The 27,129-nt window shown below is 41.4% G+C and overlaps 2 long non-coding RNA genes across 2 annotated transcripts; both read left to right on the top strand.

Annotated features, from left to right (window-relative positions):
- Positions 1–59: 59 nt before the first annotated feature.
- On the top strand, positions 60–27,129 carry LOC148879085 (uncharacterized). Its single transcript, XR_016104109.1, has 2 exons — positions 60–231; positions 26,783–27,129. It is a non-coding gene; the product is annotated as an uncharacterized LOC148879085 (long non-coding RNA).
- On the top strand, positions 1,757–2,375 carry LOC148879086 (uncharacterized). The gene is made up of 2 exons (XR_016104110.1): positions 1,757–1,886; positions 1,973–2,375. It is a non-coding gene; the product is annotated as an uncharacterized LOC148879086 (long non-coding RNA).

Below are 27,129 nucleotides of genomic sequence, written 5' to 3'. Positions count from 1 at the left end.
AATTTTCCTTCATTTTTTCTCTTTTTCTTTTTTTAAAGGACAACCGGCTCAAAGTAGCTCTCTTGTTCTTTTAAGAAAAAACATCCATTAATAATACTAAATATATAGATATATAGTTCAATTCACCCCTTCCACTTGAACTATTCCACGCATGTGTTTATGTATATATATCGGCAAGTTGCAGGTCGATCGGGAAATCGGCGAGACTTTTCACATTCAAGGAGTGACCAGGTAAGAGGAGACTATCTTGGTAGGTCTCGTTTGCTTTTTGTTATTCGATCGGGTAAATATACTTATCCAGATAAGAATTTTTCAAGTAAATTTTGACTTGGTAACTGCATTCCCTGAATTTACATATGCTAGCTGCTTATTTATCCTTTTACACTGGGGTAGTCCAATCGCCTGTTTTGAAGGCATGAGTAAGGCATTTATCCAAGTTTTTGGAGGTATCAATTTCCAGGGAAACTGATTGATACTCTCAGATAAATTCATTTACACGGCGCCCAGAAATAATGCAAAACAAACCCGTTTATCAATTTACCGGCCCTTATTTACCCAAAACGATCGGAGGAGGCTCTTCATCTTCACATATAACTAGGGTAGGGGTTGAGCAAATGGTTAGCTTTTACTCTGAATCAAAAGGAATCTACCTTAAACCGATCCTATCCAATCTGTTACAGGGTAAGGTCTGGTTCTAAATTGTTGGAACCGATTTCCTCCTAGGCCGGTTCCAGGGTCTAGGAGTCTATTCTACCCAAACCAATCCAATGAATCGGCCTAGATTGGTCTTGGTGGAACCTGCCTTAGAACCAAAGTTGCTTTAGAAAAAACCCAGGAATACTTTTGGGATTGTAAAGATTTGAATCCAAACACTCATGGTTATAAAAGTCATGGTCTCACTTCACCATTGAGTTACTTTAAGTGATTTGATCATTTGTTTTCATATTAATATTTGAATGTATATAATAAGTGATGTAAAAGATAATATTTATAAAATTTAAATTTAAATTATAAATTTTAAACCATATAAAGATAATTTACATATTAACTTATTCAATTTAATCAATAAAGATAGTAAAGTTTTAAACTATATGTTCCATAGGTAAACCTTGGAACTAACCTCAAAACCACCAAGGCCAGAACTGACCTTGGAACCAACCTTCACAAGGTAGGTTCTGGTTCTAAAAATCTGGAACCAACCCCTATAGGGTAGGTTCCATGTTCTGCCATGAAACTGAACCGAACCTGCACATGCTCACCCCTAACTAGGGATATTCATTCGGTCATTTTAGTTTGGTTCAGTTTGGAGATGGCATAAAAAGTTATTTATCCACCTTGGAGATGGCGTAAAAAAAGTTCCCTCATACTTACAATTATTTGCCTAGCACTCAAACCCTTAATATGGTAGTCAAGAAACCCATTATTATACGTCTTTGTCCCAACTATAACAAAATGATCAAAATTTAATTAATACTCATTCAGAAAGAAACCTTTAAGCTCTCTTTCTAAAATCATCTGCTGGAGTCAGGAGCGCTTTAGCAGTGCATTAACTTTCAATTAATCCATCATTAAGATGAGAACAAGTCCTAGGTGCTGTGCTGCGATGGATGAAGAGCTCTTTGTACTTGGATTCCACCTGTTGGGCCCATCCCATTATGGGATATTGACCCATATTATATCCCACTCTCCTTCAGCCAACTGTTTTTTTTCAAAAAAAGAAAAAAAAACAAAAACAAAAACTAGGGTTAGATTTTTTTTGTGTGCGGCGTGTTGAAGAGAGAGGAAAAGAGAGAAATCGAAATACTGTGCAGATTTCTCAGTGCGCAGAGTTCATCAAACGGCTGGAACTTTCCGATCCATCGTCTGATCGAGCAGAAATTTGGACAGTAAGTGGATAATTCATTTTTCTTCATTCTGAACGGTTGGACCTTTAATCGGAGCTCTGAATCGCCGGTTATTTGAGGTCGAACAGAAGCAACTCGTAGTTGTTCGGGAAAAGAAAATATTTTGCGGCAGTCTTCATCAATTATTCTGATCAAGGGTCATTTGTGGTTCGATTTGGCTGAAATTTTGTGGGATTGTTCGAAACTCACAGACCTACGATCGGAACGGTGGAGATCTGATTTGGAGTAGTGAAGGTCTCCATGTTGTGGCATGAATAGTAGTCGCGTTTGTGAGTTTTTCTGACTGTTATTTTCACCGCTTTTGGTATTCTCGTTTGTATGTTTGAAAATCTGTATTTGCTCTAAGTTTGTGAGCATATTGTGGTGTTTGAGTTACTGTAATTGTTACCTCAAGTTATTAGTGGAGATTTTTTGTTGGGTCTCCTTGGCCCCGTGGTTTTTACCCTTCACATTGGAGGGGTTTTCCACGTTAAATATCGTGTGTGTGTCTCTTTGCTTGGCTTATGATTGTTTTTGTTGATATCTTGTTTGGAATTGTGATAGCTGAATATCTACAAGTTTTTATTTTTGGGAGAGAAATAGTTTGTGGATAAACTTAGTTTCTTCCCAACAAAGTGGTATCAGAGCCAATTTATTTGTTTGTGGATTTGTTTGATTGCATGATGGAGCCTAATTATGGTAGAATGATTAGTTTGAATGGCACCAATTACCACAAGTGGAGAGGAAAAATGAAGGATCTACTATTTGTGAAAAACTTACATTTACTAATTTTTTCTATTCAAAAACCTGAAAATAAATCTGATGAAAAATGGGCTTTTGAGCATGAGATGGTTTGTGGCTTTATTCGACAATGGGTAGATGATAATGTTTTGAATCATATTGCTAATGATTCGCATGCCAGAACCTTGTGGGATAAGCTTGAGACTTTGTATGCCTCTAAATCTGGGAACAATAAATTATTTCTGTTGAAATAGGCTATGAATTTGAGGTACAAGGAAGATACTCCTATTTCTGATCACATAAGTGAATTTTAGGGGTGCTTTGATCAATTGTCCGATATGGGTATAAAATTTGAAGGTAAAATTTTGGGACTTTGGTTGCTTAATACTCTACCTGACTCTTGGGAAAATTTGCGCGTGACTTTGTCTAGTTCTGCTCCTGGTGGTGTAGTGACCTTGGAATATGTAAAAGCTGTTGTTTTGAATGAAGAAGTCAAACGACGAACTCAGCAAGCATCCTCTTCTCAATCAGATGTTTTGATTACTGAAAACAGTGGGAGAAGTAATGATAGAGACCGAGGATAAGGTAACAGAGGTAAAAGTAAGGCTAGAAGCAAATCAATGTCTAAGTACAAAAACCTTGAATGCAACTATTGTGGTAAAAATGGACATATCAAAAGATTTTGTTTTTAGCTGAAAAAAGACAATAAAGGTAACAAAGGTAAACAACAAAATAAAGATAATGACAATGATGATCGTGTTGCCACCACCACTATAGGTGATCTTGTGATTGTCTGTGATGAGAATTTGATTAATATTGCTTGTGATGAGACAAGTTGGGTTGTTGACAGTGGTGCCTGTTTTCATGTTACATCGAGAATGAATTTTTTCACATCTTATACTCCAGGTGATTATGGGGTTTTAAAGATGGGTAATAATGGTTTGTCAAAGGTGATTGGCATTGGCACTATTTGTCTAAAAACAAGTAATGAGACTGAATTGATTTTGAAAAATGTCAGACATGCACCAGACATTCATTTGCATCTAATTTCTACCAGTGTTCTTGATGATGATGGTTATGTTAGTACCTTTGGTAATGGACAATGGAAACTCTCGAAAGGTTCTTTGGTTGTGGCACGTGGAAAGAAGTGTTCTGGTCTGTACTGGACCAAGACTTCAGTTTCCATTGATGGTGTGAATGCAGTTGAGTGTGATAACTCATCAGTGTTATGGCACAAAAGACTAAGCCACATCAGTGAGAAGGGACTTGATTGTTTGGCGAGGAAGAATCTACTTTCAGGTTTGAAAGGTGCAATGTTAGAAAAGTGTGATTATTGCTTGGCTGGGAAACAAAATAGAGTCTCTTTCAAGAGCCATCCTCCCTCTAGGAAATCAGAATTGCTTGAGTTGGTGCATTCAGATCTCTATGGTCCGATGAAGACAAAAACATTTGGTGGTGCATTTTATTTTGTTACTTTTATTGATGATCATTCAAGGAAACTTTGGGTTTATGTCTTGAAGAGTAAAGACCAGGTAATTGGTGTCTTTAAGCAGTTTCAGGCTTCTGTTGAGAGGGAAACAGGGAAGAAACTGAAATGTATTCGCATTGATAATGGTGGTGAATATTGTGGACCATTTGATGAGTACTGCAGGCAGCAGGGCATTAGACACCAGAAGACGCCCCCTAAGACTCCTCAGCTTAATGGCCTAGCAGAGAGGATGAACAGGACGTTGATGGAGAGAGTTAGATATTTGCTTTCAGAAGCAAAGTTGCCTGGATCTTTTTGGGGTGATGCTTTATATACTACTGCACATGTTATTAATTTATCTCCTATTGTTGCTTTGCAATCTGATGTTCCTGACAGGGTGTGGTACGGAAAAGATGTATCGTATGACCACTTATGTGTCTTTGGCTGTAAAGCATTTGTGCATGTGCCAAAAGATGAAAGGTCCAAGTTAGATGTCAAGACAAGGCAATGTATCTTCATTGGCTATGGTCACGATGAATTTGGCTATAGATTGTACGGTCCAATTGAAACGAAGCTTGTAAGAAGTGATGTTATTTTTATGGAGGATCAAACCATTGAGGATATTGATAAGGCGGAGAAATCAGAGTCTTCAAATACTGATGGATTGGTTGATCTTAATCCAGTTCCTGAGACACATACGCCTAGTGTAGTTGAGTTTGGTAATCATGATGATGGCCATAATCATATTCATGATGATTTGGTTGAAGATAATGATGATGATGTTGCTGATGATATTGATGCTTCTACCAGTGGTGCTATTGGTGAACCTGTTGCCCCACTTAGAAGGTGTTCTAAACAGCATATTCCCTCTACTCGCTATTCGTCTAATGAATATGTGCTTCTCACTGATGGGGGAGAACCTGATTGCTACAAAGAGGCTATGGAGTCTGAGCACAAGAAAGAATGGGTTGCCGCTATGAATGATGAGATGAAATCTTTGGTTGACAACCATACTTTTGAGCTGGTCAAGTTGCCTAATGACAGAAAAGCTTTGCAAAATCGGTGGGCTTACAGGTTAAAGACTGATGAGAATACTTCTAATCCACGATACAAAGCTAGATTAGTTGTCAAAGGCTATCGTCAGAAAAAGGGAATTGACTTTGATGAGATTTTCTTGCCTGTTGTCAAAATGTCTTCTATCCGAGTTGTTCTTGGTTTGGCAGCCAGTCTTGATTTAGAGGTTGAGCAGATGGATGTAAAAACTGTTTTCCTTCACGGTGATTTGGATGAGGAAATTTACATGGAGAAACCAGAAGGTTTCGTGGTGAAGGGTAAAGAAGACTATGTCTGCAGATTGAAGAAAAGTCTATATGGGTTGAAACAAGCCCCGAGACAATGGTACAAGAAGTTTGAGTTTGTTATAATCCAACAGGGATTCAAAAAGACAACCTCAGACCATTGTGTTTTTGTGCAGAAGTTTTCTGATAATGACTTCATCATTTTATTGCTCTATGTCGATGACATGTTGATTGTTGATCATAACTGTTCTAGAATTGACAGGTTGAAAAATGAGCTTAGTAAGTCTTTTGCAATGAAAGACTTGGGACCAGCAAGACATATACTTGGCATGCAGATTACTCATGACAGAGAGGCCAAGAAGTTGTGGTTATCTCAAGAGAAGTATATTGAGAAAATACTTCAGCGGTTTCATATGGATAAGGCTAAAGTGGTAAGTACACCTCTTGCTTTACACTTTAAGCTTAGTACTAGACAAGCTCCTTCTAGTGATAAAGAAAAAAGAGAAATGCAATGTATTCTTATGCATCTGCAGTAGAAAGTTTAATGTATGCAATGGTTTGCACAAGGCCTGATATAGCTCATGCAGTTGGTGTTGTTAGTCATTTTTTATCCAATCCAGGTAGAGAATATTGAACTGCTGTGAAGTGGATATTGAGATATCTCCGGGGTACTTCTAGTTTAAAACTCTGTTTTGGAATTGGGAAACCTATTCTTTGTAGTTTTACAGATTCAAACATGGCTGGGGATGTTGATTCTAGAAAGTCTTCTTCTGGTTATTTAATTACCTTTGCAGGGGGAGTTGTGGCCTAGCAGTCTAGGTTGCAGAAATGTGTTGCATTGTCTACGACTGAGACTGAGTTCATCGCTATTACTGAAGCATGTAAGGAGTTGCTGTGGATGAAAAAGTTTGTGCATGAACTTGGTTTCACTCAAAAGAGGTGTCTTACATTGTGATAGTCAGAGTGCTATTCATCTTGATAAGAATCCAATATTTCATAATAGATCGAAGCATATTGATGTAAGATATCATTGGATTCGAGATGTTTTTAACTCCAAGTTGATTGAACTTGAAAAGATTCACACTGACAAAAATGATGCTAACATGATGACAAAAGTGGTGCCTCAAGAGAAGCTTGAACTGTGTGCCAAAGCAGCCGGCCTTAAATTTGCATAGTTGCCTTTTTTGAAGTGTCTCCCTTCTCTCATGGGCTGGAGGGGGAGAATTGTTGGGCCCAGCCCATTATGGGATATTGACCCATATTATATCCCACTCTCCTTCAGCCAACTGTTTTTTTTTCAAAAAAAAAAAAAAGAAAAGAAAAACAAAAACTAGGGTTAGATTTTTTTTGCGTGTAGAGTGTTGAAGAGAGAGAGGAAAAGAGAGAAATCGAAATACTATGCAGATTTCTCAGTGCACAGAGTTCATCAAACGGCCGGAACTTTCTGATCCACCGTTCGATCGAGCAGAAATTTGGACAGTAAGTGGATAACTCATTTTTCTTCATTCTGAACGGTTGGATATTTGATCGGAGCTCTGAATCACCGGTTATTTGAGGTCAAACAGAAGCAACTCGTAGTTGTTCGGGAAAAGAAAACATTTCGCGGCAGTCTTCATCAATTATTCTGATCAAGAGTCATTTGTGGTTCGATTTGGCTGAAAGTTTGTGGGATTGTTCGAAACTCACAGGCCTACGATCGGAACGGTGGAGATCTGATTTGGAGTAGTGAAGGTCTCCATGTTGTGGCCTGAACAGTAGCCGCGTTTGTGAGTTTTTCTGACTGTTATTTTCACCGCTTTTGGTATTCTCATTTGTATGTTTGAGAATCTGTATTTGCTCTAAGTTTGTGAGCATATTGTGGTGTTTGAGTTGCTGTAATTGTTACCTCAAGTTATTAGTGGAGATTTTTGGTTGGGTCTCCTTGGTCCCGTGGTTTTTACCCTTTACATTGGAGGGGTTTTCCACGTTAAATATCATGTGTGTCTCTCTTTGCTTGGCTTATAATTGTTTTTGTTGATATCTTGTTTGGAATTGTGATAGCTTAATATCTACAAGTTTTTATTTTTGGGAGAGAAATAGTTTGTGGATAAACTTAATTTCTTCCCAACACCACCTACAAGTAATTGACTTCTTGTAGAGTCGCTCAAACGACGTCCTCCTCCAAAGGAACTGGATTAGAAATAAACTGTAATTGACGGATGGGGCTGTTCAGTACTGCCGTAGCATCTCTTAATTCAATGGGGGATATTCGAATGTGTTGATCGTGTGCGCCAATTAAAGGAAAGTTTGCTACAAGCCGAGCTATGGTACAAGGATCTCTGCAAGCCGAGTTTTTGGCTTTCAATTAGGAATGGAGATTGCTGAAACGTTGAAGTTGGAATTTGATTTAACCTTAATTTGAAATCAAATACTGGAGTGACAATTGAAGCTCTGTATCAGATTGATTGGAGTCTTTTATACTTCATTGGCAACATGGCCTCAAGTGTTTTTGTGTTAAACCACTGTCATCTGGTAGGAAACTTGGAAAAGAAATACAAATCTTGAACTTATCCTTCTACCGATCAAATAATTGAAAAAGCAAGCATCCAAGCTCGATCGATACCCATAGGCTCGATCTAGAACGGTAACTATCAAAATTGGGACCTGGTCATCCATGTGGTTCATTGGTTAAACCACTTGTGACTCAAGAGTCAAGACTGCATTCCAGATGCAGTTGATGGTAGAGTGGCCATAGGCCCTCGTTTAATCCTCAACATGTTAGAATATCCAATGGCTATGTGACAAGCCACATGTTGATGGGAGATGATTATTTTATGGTTATCTCCATGCAACACTCTCACACACAATCATTCATTTTAAATAATTATCTATTTACTTATTTTCTATAAAAACAAATTTATTTGATTGTTTATTTGAAAACATTTTTATGCATGGAGATACCAATATTGTTGGATTATTTGGATCCATATTCCAACTCTTATTGGGTCAATGGATATCCATTTGACCCAATGTAGACTGGATGACCAAGTGGTTAGATCCTTTGTCAACATGAGACACTTGTTTCAAATCTGATGGAGCATGAATTTTACTGTTGAGGAACACTTATCTCAATTGGTTATTCTGGTTATTGTTTGTTCCTAATAACAGGGAACTTAACGTTGGAGAAGCAACTATATAAGGGATCACTCCCAAGTGCTTCTCACACACAACATAAGTTCTTTAACTGAGAAGGGAAAATATCCTCTCAGCTTCGGCTCTAATTAGATTAAGCAGTTATCTCTTAGACTTTCTTCGAGAGGTTGGTGTCTCGGATCCTATACTGCACAGCTGCTATTATTCTCTCTTTGCATGCAAGTTTGATACATGAAGATCTCAGTCGTTCGCCTCTGCATGTACTTGGAGCATCAATGGTATCAGAGCGCAGCACCGACTGGCATAGTGTTTAAAGTATAGTTGCGCCACACCAGATCTTACCTCATCATTTAAGATTCAGAGAATGAGAGGAGAGAGAAAACAAACCCACTTCAAGGGTTACCTCTCATCTCTACATCTCTGCCTCTCTTCTCGTCTCTCCCATCTGCGCACCCTTCACTACGAGAAAGAGAACTGGTACGAGAGTTTTGTCTGGTTTCCGCTACGAAACCCTGTTCGACTGCCCATCTCCAAACAAACGGTGGCTCCGGAAACTCCGAGACAATAGAACCCAGTTCAACGTTTTTTTCTCACCTCCAGTCCCACCATTGGCTTCTAACGACAGCGGCAGCGGCTTCACTCCTACGTTACTACAACCTCGAAAGCATCACTAGTAGTTCGAGTTTTCTTAGATACATAAACGAATCTGTTGCTTAAGGAACTACAGAAACTTCAGTCATCTCCATAGCTACTCAGATCTTAAGTGAGACAAGAAACCCTAAATAAATTTAGGGCTTTTTACTATTTTCGTTCACTACAAAACAAATCTGGTTAGATAAGGCAAATTCGACCAGTGAGGCGAACCCAAGCATCTCAAATCGGGTATTAAAGTTTTATATACTTGCTTTTTTTGCCCATTTCGATTTTTGTTCGTTCCTTTTTTGCAATAGTTGATTCATACATCTTATTGATCATTTACTGTCATTTTTTTTAAGATACATTTTTTTGAACCACTTAGAAGCATCATTGCCGAATGCCAAAGCTGCTGCTGAATTAAAAAGAGCAATGGGAGTTGGACAAATTAAATCTGCTGGATAACTTAACTACCGATTAGTATTTTTTGCGTAAACAACTAAGTACTCCATTTGCATTTACTTTATTTATTTATTTATTTTTGGCCTCCGAAATTGAATGACAGTCTCGTAAAATACAACCAACTGATATTGCACTTGCTTTATTTATTTCTGGAATACTATTGTTATTTTAAATCATGTCTGCTACTGCATTATTCCAAGAACTCAATAAAACTGAAAAACTAAATGGCACCAATTTTTCTCTCTGAAAACATAGGATTAGAAGGATACTTGATGAAGAAAATGTTGATTATGTTTCAGATAAATCTATTCTTGCTAAACCTGCTGATAATGATTCCTTGACTGTAATTCGTGAATATCAAAAATGGGAAAAGGATAATAGGAAGGCAAGAAATTGTTTGTTAACTTTTATGGAGCCTGACATAGAAGTTGTGTTTGAAGAATACAATAATGCCAAAGATATGTTTGAAGCCATTAAAGAAACATATGGAAAAATAACTAAAACCTATGTTCAATTGTTAATTGAAAAATATTATGGCTGTGAAATGAGAGAAAATGATTCTGTAGTAGATCATGTTAGTAAAATGAATGTGATTGCCAAAGAATTGACCGTCACTAGGAAACCTATTCTTGAGAAAATTCAGGTCTCCACCATTCTTAATAGCCTCCCATCTTCTTAGAATTCTGTAGTAACAACTTTAAACCTATCTGGAAGAGAAGTTAGTATAAAAAACTTGCCTACCTTGTTAGGATTAGAGGCTGAGAGGAAGAGGAAGAAATCTCAACCTTCATCCTTAATGGTTACTCCCAAACCAACTGAAACTTCCCAAATGACTGAAAAGCCTAAGGGCAAGTTTTTCAAAAATAATAATGGAAATAAATTTAACAAGAAATTTAAATTCTCAAAAGGATTCAAGAAAACTAAGGGTAAACATTGCTTTAATTGTGAAAAACAAGGCTATACAAAATATAATTGCCCTGAATGCAAGAAGAATAAATCAAATAATGAAAAAGGAAAAACTGAAAAGAAAGACAGTTTGTGTAGTCTTTGAATCATACTTTACTGATTCTGTTTTTTTCTTATTGGTGCATAGATTCTGGCTCTTCTAAGCATATTTGCAAAACTAAAGAGATGTTCCTAGAATTGAAGGAAATGAAAACAGGAGAACACAGAATTTTTATGGGAAACAACACCTACACTGATGTACTTGGAATCGAAAAAGTGAAGATCCTCATAAATGAGAACACAAATTTAATCCTTAATGATGTATTGTATGCACCTAATTTTAGGAGAAATTTGTTGTCTGTACCTCTATTAGATGAGAAGCGTTTTGATGTACGTTTCAATGGAGGAAAGGTAACCATAGGAAAGCATGGTAGAGTTGTAATGTTTGGGAATAAGTCTGATGGATTATATCGTTTGACTATCAATAAAGTTGATGCTCTTTCTAGTTATGATTGTGCTTATCATGTGAATGAAAATGCATATATATGGCACATGAGACTATCACATAAACAAAGATAAAATGATGAGAATGAGCACCAATGGCTTAATTCCCAAAATAGAAATGAATTTCAATTATTGTGAACCATGCCTTAGTAGAAAAATGACTAGGCTCCCCTTTAAAAAAGGAAATAAATCAGAGGAATTATTGACTATAATACACTCTGATGTTTGTGGCCCTTTGAACGTAAAAACACATAGGGGTATGGAATATTTTGTAACTTTTATAGATGATTTCTCCAGATTTGGTTTTGTATATCTAATTAAAAGAAAATCAAAAGTCTTAGGGAAATTTAAAGAATATAAAACACTTGTAGAAAACCAATTGGGTAGAAAAATAAAAACCCTTAGAAATGATAAAGGTAGAGAATATATCTCTAACATATTTAGTGACTTTTGTACACAAAATGGAATCATACACCAATTAACCATGTCCTTCATGCCACAACAGAATGGAGTGGCTGAACGGAGAAATAGGACTTTGTTGGATATAATGAGATCAATGTTATCTCAATCAAGTCTAGGAACACACTTTTAGGGAGAGGCCTTAGGTATTGCTATGTATATCCTAAATAAGGTTCCAACTAAAGTTAATAGCTTAACACCCCCTGAAATGTGGATCGGTAGAAAACCAGACCTGACTAACATCAAAATTTAGGGGGCTAGTGCCTATGTAAGAGTGCCAAATCAGCGAAGAAGCAAGTTAGATAAGAGTCTAAGGTGTACCTTTATAGGGTATAGTGATAATAGCAAATGGTATAGGTTTGTTAATCATAAATCTAATGGAACGGTTGAATTAATAGAAAGTAGGGATGTTTTTCTAGAAGATCAAATTGAGGATAATAAACATTTACCTAGAATTATTTGAATTAAATAAAGAAATTATAGAAACTGAGACTGCACCTGATAGACAAACTTCACCTAATAATGACACCTTAGGTAGAATTCAAAGAGAAAGATGCTATGGATGCACCTGATAAAGAAAAGTGATGTGAAACTATACAAGAAGAGTTAGACTCAATAAATAAAAATCAGGTTTGGGAATTAATTGATTTACCCAAGAATAGAAAACATATAGGGTGTAAATGGATATTAAAGAGAAAACTCGATGCTAATGGGTCTATAGAAAAATATAAGGCAAGATTAGTAGCAAAAGGGTACACCCAAGTAGAAATGATTGATTATGAGGAGACTTACTCTCCAGTTGCCAAGTTTACTTCTATTAGAATCCTAATGTCCTTAGTTGCCTTTTTAGACTTAGAGTTGTGCTAATTAAATGTCAAAACTGTTTTTCTGAATGGAAAGCTGAATGAAGAAATATACACGACTCAACCCAAAGGTTATGTAATAGAGGGATAAGAAAATAAAGTGTATAAATTAAAGAAATCATTATATGATTTAAAACAATCCTCTAGGATGTGGTACCATACCTTCCATAAAGCAATCTCTAAACTTGGATTTATACCTAATCCGTTTGATCATTGTGTTTACTCTTTGAATAGTGGGAACAGTTTTGTTGTTCTTTCATTATATGTAGATGATATTCTTATTACTGGAAATGATGTGTCAATGATTAATGAAACCAAAGATTGGTTAAAAACCAACTTTGAAATGAAAGACATAGGTGATGCAAGTTATGTACTTGGAATTAAAATAGAAAGATATAGAAACATTAAAACCTTAACTCTTTCACAAGAGCATTATTTGGAAAAAATCCTAAGGAATTTCAATATGAAAGATTGTAATTAAGTTGAAACTCCAATTTGTAAAGGAACCAAATTAAGTAGAGATATGGCTCCAACTAATGATGAAGAAATAGAGAAAATGAAGTATAGACCCTATGCTCAAGCTATTGGTAGCTTGATGAATGCCATGCTTTGCATAAGACCAGATATCTCATATGCAGTAGGTCTTGTTAGTAGATACCAAAGTAACCCAGGTAAAATACATTGGAAGACTGTTAAAAGAATATTTAGATATTTACAGTTAACAAAACACTTCAAATTAACCTATTATGCAAACGATTTAGAGTTACTGGGTTATTGTGATGCAGATTTTGCAGGTGACCCGGATGATAGAAAATCCACAACTAGGTACTTATTCCTCTTAGGAGGAGGTGTTGTCTCATGGACAAACAAGAAACGAAGATGTGTAGCTAAATTCACCATGGAAGCTGAGTTTATCTTTTGTAGTTCCACGGCATCTGAAGTAGTTTGGATTAGGAGATTCTTGGAAGAACTCCGAATTTCTGATGTGCCAATAAAAGCTGTGAAAATCTTCAATGGCAACCAATCTGCCATTAAGACAATTAAAAATGGTGAGATCGGCCCTAAAGGGAAACACATAGATCTCCATTACTAGTATTTATATGATGTCTACCAACGAAATGAGATCTTGGTAGAATATGTGCCTACAAAAGATATGATCGCTGACCCCTTGACTAAACCCATTGCAATTACTGATTATGTAAGGCACATTAAAGCAATAGGGTTGGTTGGCACTTATTCATCTCGGGCCTAACTGGCCAAGTGGGAGATGATGGTAGAGTGGCCATAGGCCCTCATTTAATCATCAACATGTTAGAATATCCAATGGCCATGTGACAAGCCACATGTTGATGGGAGATGATTATTTTATGGTTATCTCCATGCAACACTCTCACACACAATCATTCATTTTAAATAATTATCTATTTACTTATATTCTATAAAGACAAATTTATTTGATTGTTTATTTGAAAACATTTTTATGCATTGAGATACCAATATTGTTGGATTATTTGGATCCATATTCCAGCTCTTATTGGGTCAATGGATATCCATTTGACCCAATGTAGACTAGATGACCAAGTGGTTAGATCCTTGGTCAACATGAGACACTTGTTTCAAATCTGATGGAGCATGAATTTTACTGTTGAGGAACACTTATCTCAATTGGTTATTCTGGTTATTGTTTGTTCCTAATAACAGGGAACTTAACGTTGGAGAAGCAACTATATAAGGGATCACTCCCAAGTGCTTCTCACACACAACATAAGTTCTTTAACTAAGAAGGGAAAATATCCTCTCAGCTTCGGCTCTAATTAGATTAAGCAGTTCTCTCTTAGACTTTCTTCGAGAGGTTGGTGTCTCGGATCCTATACTGCGCAGCTGCTATTATTCTCTCTTTGCATGCAGGTTTGATACATGAAGATCTCAGTCGTTCGCCTCTGCATGTACTTGGAGCATCAATGGTATCAGAGCGCAGCACCGACTGGCATAGTGTTTAAAGTATAGTCGCGCCACACCGGATCTTACCTCATCATTTAAGATTTAGAGAAGGAGAGAGAAAACAAACCCACTTCAAGGGTTTCCTCTCATCTCTACATCTCTGCCTCTCTTCTCGTCTCTCCCATCTGCGCACCCTTCACTACGAGAAAGAGAACTGGTACGAGAGATCAGGGCGTAGGATCTCGTCACGGGTCAGTCCACGGGGAGAACCTCTTGCTTCCCCTTGCGCCTTCCCTTGCGTTCAAACCCTATTGTGGAAACCGAATGGGTGATTTGTCCAAGAGACCACCCAAACTCTCCTCACTCCTCTCTTACTGGAAAACTAAATGCTTTATTCCAATTCATAGGCTCCTTAAATAGGAGATTACAAGAGAGGGTTCCTTGATGTATTCGGCTAGGCTAGGATAATCTTTCTCTAAATCAAACTCAAACTCCTACTTCTAATGGTAAACAAACTCCTACTTCTAGTGGCAAACAAAACTCTTACTAAGAACATAAGATAAGATAAGGATAAGGGATGAGGGATAATGTAAGCTGGCGGCGAGTTGGCGAGCAGAGCTGTCGTGGCAAGATAAGTGTGGGCCCCCTGATGAGTTGTCATGTGGGCCCACTCCTTACTGCTGCTGTTGCCGGCAACGGCGGTAAACCTTTCCCACGAATGCATCCATAACATTACACCCCTCCTGCGCAACGAGCTTGTCCTCAAGCTCGAGATCAGGATAGGCGTTGTGAAGATCCGACTAGGGGATCCAGGTGGCCTCTGCTGATGATAGATCGTCCCACTCCACAAGGACCTCAAAAGTACCCCGGTTGATGTGGGATCGGACAAGAGCCCGAGGTTGGAGAGTGGGTCTGCCATCCTTCAAGGGGGGTAGGGGAGGTACTTGATCAGGAGGAGTCCCTGTAAAAGGCTTGAGTAGGGACACGTGGAAGGTATCATGGAGTCTACAGTGTTCCGATAGCTCGAGCTGGTAAGCAACCTTCTCGATCTATCGTAAAACCCTGAAGGGCCCGTAGAATTTGGGAGCCAGCTTAGGGGGGGCTCTACGTCTGAGGGAGAGCTGCCGATAAGGTTGGAGCTTCAGCCAAACGAACTGTCCCGGCTCAAAGGTGACCTCTCGGTGGTGCTGATTGTAGGCATTCTTCATACGTGCCTGAGCCTGCTGTAAGCGCAAGGAGACTTCGGCCAGGAGGGCATCACGATCTTGTAGTCCGCGATCCACTTCTTCCAACCATGTTGAACCGGGTTCGTAAGATAATAGACGGGGGTCCCGACCATAAACAACCCGGAAGGGAGTCATGCCAAGAGAGGAGTGGTAGGAGGTGTTGTAACAGTATTCGGCCCACGGAAGGTACTCCACCCATCGTCGGGGCTGGTCTCCCACAAAACAGCGGAGGTACATCTCTATTGTTTGGTTTACCACCTCCATTTGGCCATCAGTCTATGGATGATAGGCGGAGGAGAAGGCCAAGGCTGTTCCTTGCAGACGAAATAGCTCCTTCCAGAAAGTGCTAGTAAAGATCGGGTCTCTGTTACTTACGATGGATTCGGGTAGCCCATGCAATCGGAAGATGTGGGTGAAGAAGGCGTGAGCGACTAAAACTACGCTGTAAGGGTGGGATAAGGGGAGGAAATGTGCATATTTGGAAAAACAGTCCACCACTACAAATAAGACCGACTTCCCTCCAACCTTGGGTAGGTCCTCAATGAAGTCCATGGAAATATTTGCCCAGATCTGAGTTGGGAGTGCCAGTGGCTGGAGAAGGCCTGCTAGGTGCAAGTTTTCCCACTTTTGTTGTTGGCACATAGAGTACTTCTGAATGAAGTCCCGCACCGAAGCCTTCATACCCTGCCAGTGGAAGTCAGCGTGGGTGCGGTGCAATGTTTTCTGGATGCCTTCGTGTGTGGAGTTGTGTATGCTAGAGATGACGAAGGGAATCAAAGGGCAGTCGGATGGGAGATAAATCCACCCTTTGTATAGTGCCAACCCGTTGTGTGGACCAATTTGGGCTGGTCGTTCCGGTTTGTATTTTCTTGACCAGCTCGTTCCACTCTGATGATTGTGGCAGTATGTTCCGAATGTCTTCCAATAGGGTGGCCCGGGGCTGTGAGATCGCATGGAGCAGCATGTTGTCTTCTTCTCGGCGAGACAAGGCATCTATGGCACGGTTCAAGATTCCCGCCTTGTAGTCTACCCGAAAGTCGAACCCAAGAAGCTTGTTGACCCAATGCTGTTGCGGCGAGGTGGTAAGCCGTTGTTCCAACAAATATTTGAGGCTGTAATGGTCCGTCTTGACGACGAAGGATTTGCCCCACAAGTACGGCCTCCAGTGCTGCACTGCCTTTGCCAGTCCAATCAGTTCCCGTTCGTAGGCGGGTAACTTAAGGTGGCGGTCGGCCTGTTTGCGACTGAAGAAAGCGACTGGATGTCCTTGCTTATGTAGTATGGCGTCGATGCCAGTGCCGGATGCATCGCATTCCACCGTGAACTCGAGATCAAAGTTTGGCAACTATAGAACCGGTGTGGAGGAGAGGGCTTCCCTTAAGTTCACAAAGGTTGCTTCGGTTGAACTATCCCAGAGGAAGGCATTTTTCTTGAGCAAATTGGTTAGTGAAGCCGCCAAAAGTCCATAATTTTGTACGAACTTGCGTTAGTAGCCTGTCAGCCCTAGGAACCTGCGGAGAGCCTTGGCGGATTGCGGTCTGGGCCATTCCCTGATCGTCTGAATCTTGGAGTCATCCACAGTGACCCCTTACCCACTGATCACATGTCCTAAGTAAAGGACCCGGCGTTCCCCAAAGGAACATTTGGATCGCTCAAGGAAGAGATGGTGTTGTTGCAGGAGTTCAAGAACGATCCGTAGATGCTGCACATGTTCTACCCACGATTTGCTATAGACTAGGATGTCATAAAAGAACACCAAGACGAATTTGCGGAGGTGAGAGTGAAATACCTCGTTCATCAAGGCCTGGAACGTGGAAGGAGCGTTGTTGAGGCCGAATGGCATAACCAGGAATTCGAAATGGCCATGATGTGTTCTGAAGGTCGTTTTCTCTACATCTTTGGGAGTCATTCGGACCTGGAAGTAACCCGACCGGAGGTCTAGTTTTGAGAAGTATTGTGCGCCATGGAGCTCATCCAATAGTTCGTCTACGATGGGGATAGGAAATTTGTCCTTGACCGTCCGACTATTAAGTTCTCTATAGTCTACACAAAATCTCCAAGTCCCATCTTGCTTAGGTACCAACAGAACCGGAGAGGAGAAGGGGGAGCGGCTGGGTCGGATGATCCCCTGCTGTAACATGTCTGCACACTGCCTTTCTATTTCATCCTTCTGTCGATGTGGGTAACGGTAGGGTCGGACGACGACAGGATCCGAGCCGGCTATAAGAGGGATCCGATGATCGCAGTCTCTAGAAGGTGGGAGCCCCTTGGGTTCCTTGAATACTGTAGAGAACTCCGTGAGGAGCCTCTCCATATCTGTTGCGCGTGAGTCCTCACCTTGAAGTGTGTGCAGCTGCGTTTTTGTTCTTATTCTGGTTCCCTGCCATGTAACCAGTTTCCCATCCAGGTGGAAAGTCATTGTTAGGGCGCTGAAATCCCATAGGATGGGCCCTAGAGTGATTAGCCATTTGACTCCCAGGACGACATCAAATTCATCCAAGGAGAGTACAAATAAGTCAGCCCGGAAGGATTCTGCTCCGACCTAAATTTCAGTGTCTTTGCAGATATCGGGGCTATGAACTCTTTCCCCGTTGGCCACGGCTACCTATAACTGCGGCCTGATTTCCATCGGTAATTCTAACCGACGGGCAGCCTGTTCACTGACGAAGTTGTGGGTGCTTCCGGAGTCTACAAGAATACGAATTGGTTGCCCTGCTATCCGCGCCCTTAGTTGCATGGTTTGGGAAGTTTTGATCCCTGTGATGGCGTGGAGGGAGATCTCTGGTTCTGATGCTGCAGATACATCCTCATCCTCTTCGGGTTCTTCTACCAGAAGACGGAACAACTTCTTGCACTTGTGCCTAGAGGAGTACAGATCATCACAGTTGAAGCATTGCCCTCTTGCACGTCGTTCTGCCATCTCGGCTCGGGTTATCCGTCTAATGGGGGGTGCTGTCCTGCTACTTCCTACACTTGCTGCCAATCTGGAGGGGTTATCGGCAGGAGGCCTTTGTTCCCTGCTGGCTGTCGAAGAAGGAGACACCCCTACTGTCTTCGAAGGTGCCCAGGTTGTTGCCGATCGTCCTATACTGAGGTTTCCGTGGGAGAGCTGCATTTTCCTTTCGAAGGCGCGCGCGAGGTTCATCGCTGTGGCCAGGTTAGGAGGGTGTTGCATCTCTACGTCCACTCTTAGAGTTTCTACAAACCCTACTGTAAACATATCTACTTGCTGATCTGCACGAACCGAGGTTGCTCTAGCGAGAAGGGTTTGGAACTGGCATTGGTACTCTGCCATGGTTCCGATTTGCTTGAGATTGATCAACTTGCCCAGCGGGTTGCTTGTCAACGGGGGTCCAAACCTGAGGAGACAATATGATCTAAACTGCCCCTAGCTGAGACTGGGTTCTTCTTGCTCCAGTCTGTAGAACCAGAGTTGCGCCTCTTCTGATAGGTGGAAGGCAGCCAGACTGACTTTATCCTTGTCATCAGTACGCTGATTACGGAAGAACTGCTCGCAGCGATACAGCCATCCTAACAGGTCTCTGGTGCCGTTGTAAGATGGAAATTCCAGCCGGCTATACTTGGGAACAACAGTGGCTGTCGGGGCAGCGATCTGCTGTTCGCTAGACGTCTCTGCCCAGCCCAAACGGTGGCTGTTGGTGGTGGTGGTGGTTCCCTCAGAACTTCTTTCCTTATTGGAGAGAAACGCTTCCAGCAGGCGTCGCAGCTCCCGAACATCATCCTTGACTTCACGAACCTCCATGCTGGTTTCAGCGAGCCTATGCTCCAACTCGTGGACCCTGGAAGACAGCGGCTCCTGTTCCCCCATGACGGTAGGCTCTGATACCAGAATGTTATGGGCCCGGGTGTAGGATCTCGTCACGGGTCGGTCCACGGGGAAAACCTCTTGCTTCCCCTTGTGCCTTCCCTTGCGTGCAGACCCTATTGTGGAAACCGAATGGGTGATTTGTCCAAGAGACCACCCGAACTCTCCTCACTCTTCTCTTACTGAAAAACTGAATGCTTTATTCCAATTCATAGGCTCCTTAAATAGGAGATTACAAGAGGGGGTTCCTTGATGTATTCGGCTAGGCTAGGATAATCCCTCTCTAAATCAAACTCAAACTCCTACTTCCAATGGTAAACAAACTCTTACTTCTAGTGGCAAACAAAACTCTTACTAAGAACATAAGATAAGATAAGGATAAGGGATGAGGGATAATGTAAGTTGGTGGCGAGTTGGCGAGCAGAGCTGTCGTGGCAAGATAAGTGTGGGCCCCCTGATGAGCTGTCGTGTGGGCCTGCTCCTTACTACTGCTGCCGGCAGTGGCGGTAAACCTTTCTTACGAATGCATCCATAACAACCTTACAGGTAGCTCGCCTCCCATTCAGGCCGACTTCCGCGTTACAACCCCGAGGAGCTCACCACCCTACTCCGCATTTTACGAGATTATGACTTATAACAGCTATATTAGTTCACCTACTCCCCGATTCAGATGGGAGCAGGCAATCTTACTGGTTGACGGCATTTCACCCACCTAACACGCAAATGGATCCCATCACAGCGAGGATCCAGGAACTGCTCCACCGACCCGTAGGGACTTCATTATATAAAGACCTCACCCCCTAGGGGCGAAGGTATGATGCGTAATCTTTGCTCTCTAGCTCTCTAATTCTCTGATATCATCTTCAAGCTCTCTACTACTGAGTGCTAACTTAGCCATCGGATTATCCCCACCGGGTAAGCCACCCCGAGATCTCTGACTCCTCTCTTGTAGGTTACCTAGTCCCCATCGTTGCTGGCAGCCAGAACGTCTCCAGCAGGGAGCAGCCGGAATATACCACATCATTTGGCGCCGTCTGTGGGAACTCGTTACTAAAAACCCTTGTTTCCATTTCCAAAATCTCATGCTCAAAACCAAACCCATGGATTCTTCCAGCAACACCGGACAACACAACGAAGCAAACGTCTCCAGGGGGCAACCTCAGTTCCCGTCTGCCTGCATAGGTCAGATCACCATACTACTTACTACGGCTAGGGTCCCAGTGCTGACGATGCCCCAAGCGACTGCACAAGTGAACGTGCCACTCCCTCCTGTAGTCGGAGAGACATTCATTGAACCCTCTATGATTATGTGGGAAACGCTACAAAAAACTAAGTCCTCATCTCCCAGAATGCTAAGTCCTCACTTTTTAGAAACTAAAGCTCTCGCTTTATAGTCTCCATTTTTTATGAACTGAAAGACTATGCAAGGAGCTAACAGACTAAGCAACTTTACCAACTTTGCTTTCAATTGATCTGTGCTGGGCCTAGGGCCCGACGACCTGGCGCGGCCTGGCGCGGGCGCCGACCTGGAAGCTTGGCCCAGGCACGAACTGGCGAACTGATAAATGACTTCCTCATCGCGTAAGGCCCAGTCACCTCTTCGACATGGGCAAAATCAAGGAGAGCGGACTACGAGTCGCTCCCAGAGCCTAAGGGCTAAAGTCCCAAACTGGCAGAGACCTCGACACCCAGGCAGCTCAGCACCTGGTCAGCCCGGCACCTCACAGGCAGCTCGGCACCTGGTCAACCTGACACTCACAGGCAGCTTGGCACCTGGTCAGCTCGACATCTCACAGGCAGCTTGGCACCTGGTCAGCTCGACATCTCACAGGCAGCTTGGCACCTGGTCACCCCGGCACCTCACAAGCAGCTCGGCACCTGGCTAGCCCGGCACCTCACAGGAAGCTTTGCACCTAGTCAGCCCGGCACCTCACAAGCAACTCAACACCTGGTCACCCCGGCACCTCACAGGCAACTCGGAACCTGGTAAGCCCGACACCTCACAGGAAGTTTGGCACCTAGTCAGCTCGACACCTCACAGGCAACTCGACACTTGGTCAGCCCGGCACCTCACAGGCAGCTCGGCACCTGGTCACCCCGGCACCTCACAGGCAGCTCGGCACCTGGTCACCCCAGCACCTCACAGGCAGCTCGGCACCTGGCCAGCCCGACACCTTACAGGCAGCTCGGCACCTCATAAGACCCAGTCGCCTCTTCGGCATGGGCAAAGTTCAGGAGTGGACTATGAGTCGCTCCCAAAGCCTAAGGGCCACAACACTACTCAAGACCTAGTCGCATCTTTGGCATGGGCAAAGTTCAAGAGTGGACTATGAGTCACTCCCAAAGCCTAAGGGCCACAACATTGCTCAAGACTCAGTCGCCTCTTCGGCATAGGCAAAGTTCAAGAGTGGACTATGAGTCGCTCCCAAAGCCTAAGGGCCACAACACTGCTCAAGACCCAGTCGCCTCTTCGGCATGGGCAAAGTTCAGGAGTGGACTACGAGTCGCTCCCAAAGCCTAAGGGCTACAATACTGCTTAAGACCCAGTCGCCTCTTCGGCATGGGCAAAGTCAAAGAGAGTGGACTACAAGTTGCTCCCAGAGCCTAAGGGCTAAAGTCCCGAACAGGCAGAGACCTCGGCACCACATAAGACCCAGCCACCTCTTTGGCATGGGCAAAATCCAGGAGTGGACTATGAGTCGCTCCCAAACCCTAAGAAACTGAATCAGCGCTTACGAGCTCGTCGAATTACGGGCCAAAAGGAGAAATCTACTCCCTTCGCTGAGTTACTTTCAGCTCGAGAGTGGGGGGCAAATGATGAGGGAAGATTTGGCCCTCCAATGACACTATGACACCTGGCACCTCATGACAACTAAGTGCAACCTCGTGACAACTAGGCAGCTCGCCTCCTAGTGAGATCGCGACTAGGATAACGATACCAAGTCCGCCACAGATCAAACCCGGACAGATGGACCACCTCGAGACAAACCCACCTTGATGCAAGATCACCACAGTATCAAGGCACTTCGGCATTCAAAGCATGCCAGGCAGCCTGGTACCTTACAAGAAGCTCGCCTCCCATTCAAACCGACTTCCGCGTTACAACCCCGAGGAGCTCACCACCGTACTTCGCATTTTACGGGATTATGACTTATAACGGCTATATTAGCTCACCTACTCCCCGATTCAGACGGGAGCAGGCAATCTTACCGGTTGACGGAATTTCACCCACCTAACACGCAAACGGATTCCATCACAGTGAGGATCCAGGAACTGCTCCACCAACCCGCAGGGACTCCATTATATAAAGACCTCACCCCTAGGGACGAAGGTATGATGCGTAATCTTTGCTCTCTAGCTCTCTAATTCTCTGATATCATCTTCAAGCTCTCTACTACTGAGTGCTAACTTAGCCATCGGAGTATCCCCGCCGGGTAAGCCACCCCGGGATCTCTGACTCCTCTCTTGCAGGTTACACAGTCCCTGTCGTTGCTGGCAGCCAGAACGTCTCCAGCAGGGAGCAACCGGAATATGCCACATCACACTCCAACATAGAATCAAGACTAGGCCCTAAAACAACCACCCAGACTAAGAGAATGAACGACGAAAACCAGAACTAGAGTACACACAACTCAACGGTAAACACTGAAAACATTTCAGCCAAAAAATGACTAGCCAGTAGTTATTGATCTTCCTCTACCTCTTCTACCCCTACCTCTAGTACTACAAGCTCCTTTGCTGTTGGGCTTCACCACCACCTTGTCATAGAAGTCCTAAATCTTTTTGGCACTAAGTTGAATAGGTATCGTACCTCCAATTTGATTATTTCATAGGTCTAGAAAACTGAGCAACATTCAAAAATGAATGGGGGAGCATCTGGTTTCAGCTGATTATATTCAAGCCGGAGTTCAGTTAATGATAACATGGGCTTAAACCGAATTGGATCTGGATTCTCTAGGGCTATGTTTGTTTGGGGTGTAAAAGCAAATTTACACCTAATGTAAAATGGGAACCAGTTTGATGAGAGTGTAAAATGGGAACCGATTGTTGGCCCCATTTACACTAATCACGTTTGGGGGGGTCAAGGTAAATTATATGGTTCACTTTTGCAGGTGTTTGGATAAACCCTATGCAGGTAAAACTCCACCAATAATAGGTAATAATTGTTCAAGTTTAGGACCTAACCATTATCTTCTAAATGGAGGTAATATGTTTCAGATTGTTCACACGCCATGCTTCCAGGCCCAACTGAAATGCTGGTTGCTGGAAACTCAGCTTCCAGCACCAACGAACATAACTCCATCTGGGCCTTCTCTATTGAATAATGTATAGTATGGGCCAGCCAATGGGCCTCAAATACACCTTGCTCTGTCCCCATCCACCCTAGAACCCCCTGTCATTCTGAGGAAGAATTAATTTAGCCAAAAGTCTTTTGTTATTTCACTATTTCCCCTGAAACTCATAGCCATTACAATGTTGAAGGCTGACATGTAAAATTTAGATTGTCTACAAATCAGGGTCCCACTAGAGTCATACACAGTCCACATCAGCCCCATCATGCACTGCTGTGTTCTAATCACCAATTAGGCTGCAATTTGCCACATGGGCAGAGAAAAGAAAAGAAAACTAAGGTCCTATACTGCCATGCCATCATCCATGTGTGACAACAGGGGCCATTTGATAACAGCTGAAGTGGCTGAACTAAATGAGTTGGGTAGACTACTATACCCTTGAGTGCTTTATTATTTAATTATTCTATTCACTAAAACACAACAAATAAGTCAATTATTTAGCTCATCCATTTTGGTTGTTATCATAAGACTGATAAAGAATTGAATGCATAACTGCATATTTATCTTGAAGCTAACATGGATTCTGACCTGGTTTACAACCTCATCAATGAAATCTCAGAAATCTTGGGGATGAAATTGAAGGGAGAGTTACCCCTAGGATATTTTGTAACTAATTAATTATATAGATAACCCGTGGACTTTTACCAACTAATTAGTTGTATTCTTCAAAGACCAAGCTCAGCAATCCTGTTTTCCAGCTCTTAGTCTGGTAAATCCATTTTGGTTTAAATTGGATTATAGTTGCAAAAGAGTAGTATCAATATGTACTTATAAAAAAGAGTAGTTTCAAATATGCTATCAAATCTATATACATATTTATCAAAAAGTAAATCCAATTATAGCTGCAAAAAGTAAAACAGATTACGTAACCACAATTCCACTATCAAAACTACCTCAAACTGAGAAACCAAAAAGGAACCTATGTTAAGGAAAGCTGCCAAATTACAGATTATGTAAGAGGTAGCCCTGATCCAATGACTACTACTTCACAAATGTCATTTATACATGCAGAAACTGAATGGGTTTTTAGGTCTTTGAGGTTTTGGATGGTTGGTATATGGGCTTTCTCTGTCTTGGGCTTCTTGGCAGTCATGTCATTGGTACTGTCTGGCCGAAAAGGGGAAGGAACAAAGAGTAGAGTTTACAGAAACAAGAGAAGAGCATCATATTCTAGACTGTTGGATTCAAATGGGCATGATAGGCATCTTTTTAATGCTGAAGTGATATCAAAGCCTTGACATATCTCAGAGAATTGAATGAGGAAGAAAAATATCAACTCTAGAAATGGAAACTGCAGACCATCAAATAACCATCCTCAGATTTGCAGTCCCTTGCTCTTCAAGAGCAATAGTCAGAACCACCACTACCAAGGGTTAACGTTCAGAAACACAACTGCTTCTGTACAAAGCCAAATGCATCATCACCTCAGAATTCAAATTCATTTTCAGGATCAAACCAAAGCAAAACCCTCTTATCCCAGTCCAGCACCAATGTATATTGTACAATTTTAGGTTAACCTGTCAAAGGGACCTTTACTACTGACTAAAACTCAGAATTTAATCTAATATGGTAAAGAGAAACTTCTGTTTTGTCCAAGTTCAGAATTTCCATGATAAACCAAATATATTATCCTGCCAATGTATAGGATATAGACCATGCCATAACATGAAACATTGTGTACAATGTTCCAAAGAATGACAAGACAGTTTGATCTGTTGTAAAGGTTTGGACTCTCACTTTACTAATTATTATACAAGTGAAGGCAAAACACAAAGGTCTCACTACAATGGATAAGTAAATGTATTTCGAGAGAAAACCCAAGGCATGCCACAATAATCCAAATATGATTCTAATCACAACTTGATATTCATAAACTTTTTCAAATGATTCATACCTTATAAATTTTTATACATGTATTGATATATATACTTTACCACTGTTTAGTTAATTTTCTCAATAGTTAATTTTCTCAATGCTGAAGATATGCCATTTGGCTTTTCAGATCAAAGTATCATAAACAGTGCAAGAAATTCCACACCCCCACAAACAAGGCACTGGGCAATTGTGAAAAATCAATGTGGAAGTAAAAGTTCATGACTTATGTGCAATTAGGGATGCAGGCCAAGAGATTGAATATCATAGTTAATTGAACTCTACTTGCTAAACTTTGCATGTCAAGAAAATTTTGGTACCTTGAGGAAGTTCTAACTATATCTCCAAGAGGACCATTCAGATGTGGATTTAAAAGAATTTATAGAAAAGAAACAGCATACGGGTTTGTTTATACAACTATTAGCTTAGTGTTCTTTATAAATTTTTTTTATATTCCTTTTTTGGGTATTAGAGCAATTTTCTTATAGAGTCTATTTTCATAAGTTTCTTCTTTTTCTTTTAGAACTATATTTTCTTTTTGGATATTTAGCATATGGGTTGGCATTGATTGTTGGGTTAGGTGGTTTGGAATTTAGGATTCTACTGATGATAGGTAGACAAATACTTTGGCAAGTCAATGATGGCTACAGCTAATCAGCCAAATAATTAAATCAAGCTAATAAAAAACTATATTAAAAAGAGACCAATCTAGTTTTCAAAGCTCTACAGATGCTGTATGATGGGAATTAAATGGAAAATTTGGATACAAGCAAGACTTTGTTCTTTTTCTTTCAGAACATTTATAGCTGATTGGTGTTGCAGATGGCTCTTTTTCTTTTCCATACTTCACCAGTAACAATCTTGTGCAGTTACCATCATAGTCATCATCAGGTTTAGGTTTGGCTGTAGTCAATCTGAGCCAAACTAAGTTGTGTCCAATTCTCAAACTTGCCACTCATCATCAGGTTTAGGTTTGGCTTGGTCTCATTATGAGCCTGAAGTGCCAACCGAATATCTTGGGGGCTGGGCTCATTGGATGTTCGTCTGGGATCACATAAATTTTGTACATAATAGGCTTTGAAGTTAGGGCAGATATAGACCCAAACAGGTTTAGGTTTGGCTTGTATTCATGTTGAAGATAATTTATTTTCATCCCTGTTCTCTTGATTTTTAACAGGACAAAGACTTGTGAAGTACATGGGACCTTTATCAGCTCTGACAAGAATGGTGACCCCCTTATACTGGACCCAGCATGTTACTATAACTCCAAGTTAGATCAAGTTCTTAGATTGGTACCTGGACTAGATGCATATATCATCTTAAACTAAGCATTTCTTTTAATTGTATGAGATCAACCAGAGTTTGTTAGCACTTTAGAAGATTTGGTGGTTTATTATTTGGTCAAATGAAAATAGAAAACTAATCAGATTTATATATAGATGTATGACAATATTTCTTTTTAAAGGAAGGGGAGTTTAAGCCATGACCTTGTGGTTGTGGCACAGAAGATTAGCCATTTGTTAA

This window comes from Nelumbo lutea, chromosome 1, assembly GCF_056320005.1.
Source record: "Nelumbo lutea isolate HS-2025 chromosome 1, American lotus-T2T, whole genome shotgun sequence".
In the NCBI taxonomy this organism is placed as follows: Eukaryota; Viridiplantae; Streptophyta; class Magnoliopsida; order Proteales; family Nelumbonaceae; genus Nelumbo; species Nelumbo lutea.
The sequence above is the reverse complement of the archived record's forward strand: the minus strand, read 5'-3'. Positions and strand labels throughout refer to the sequence as shown.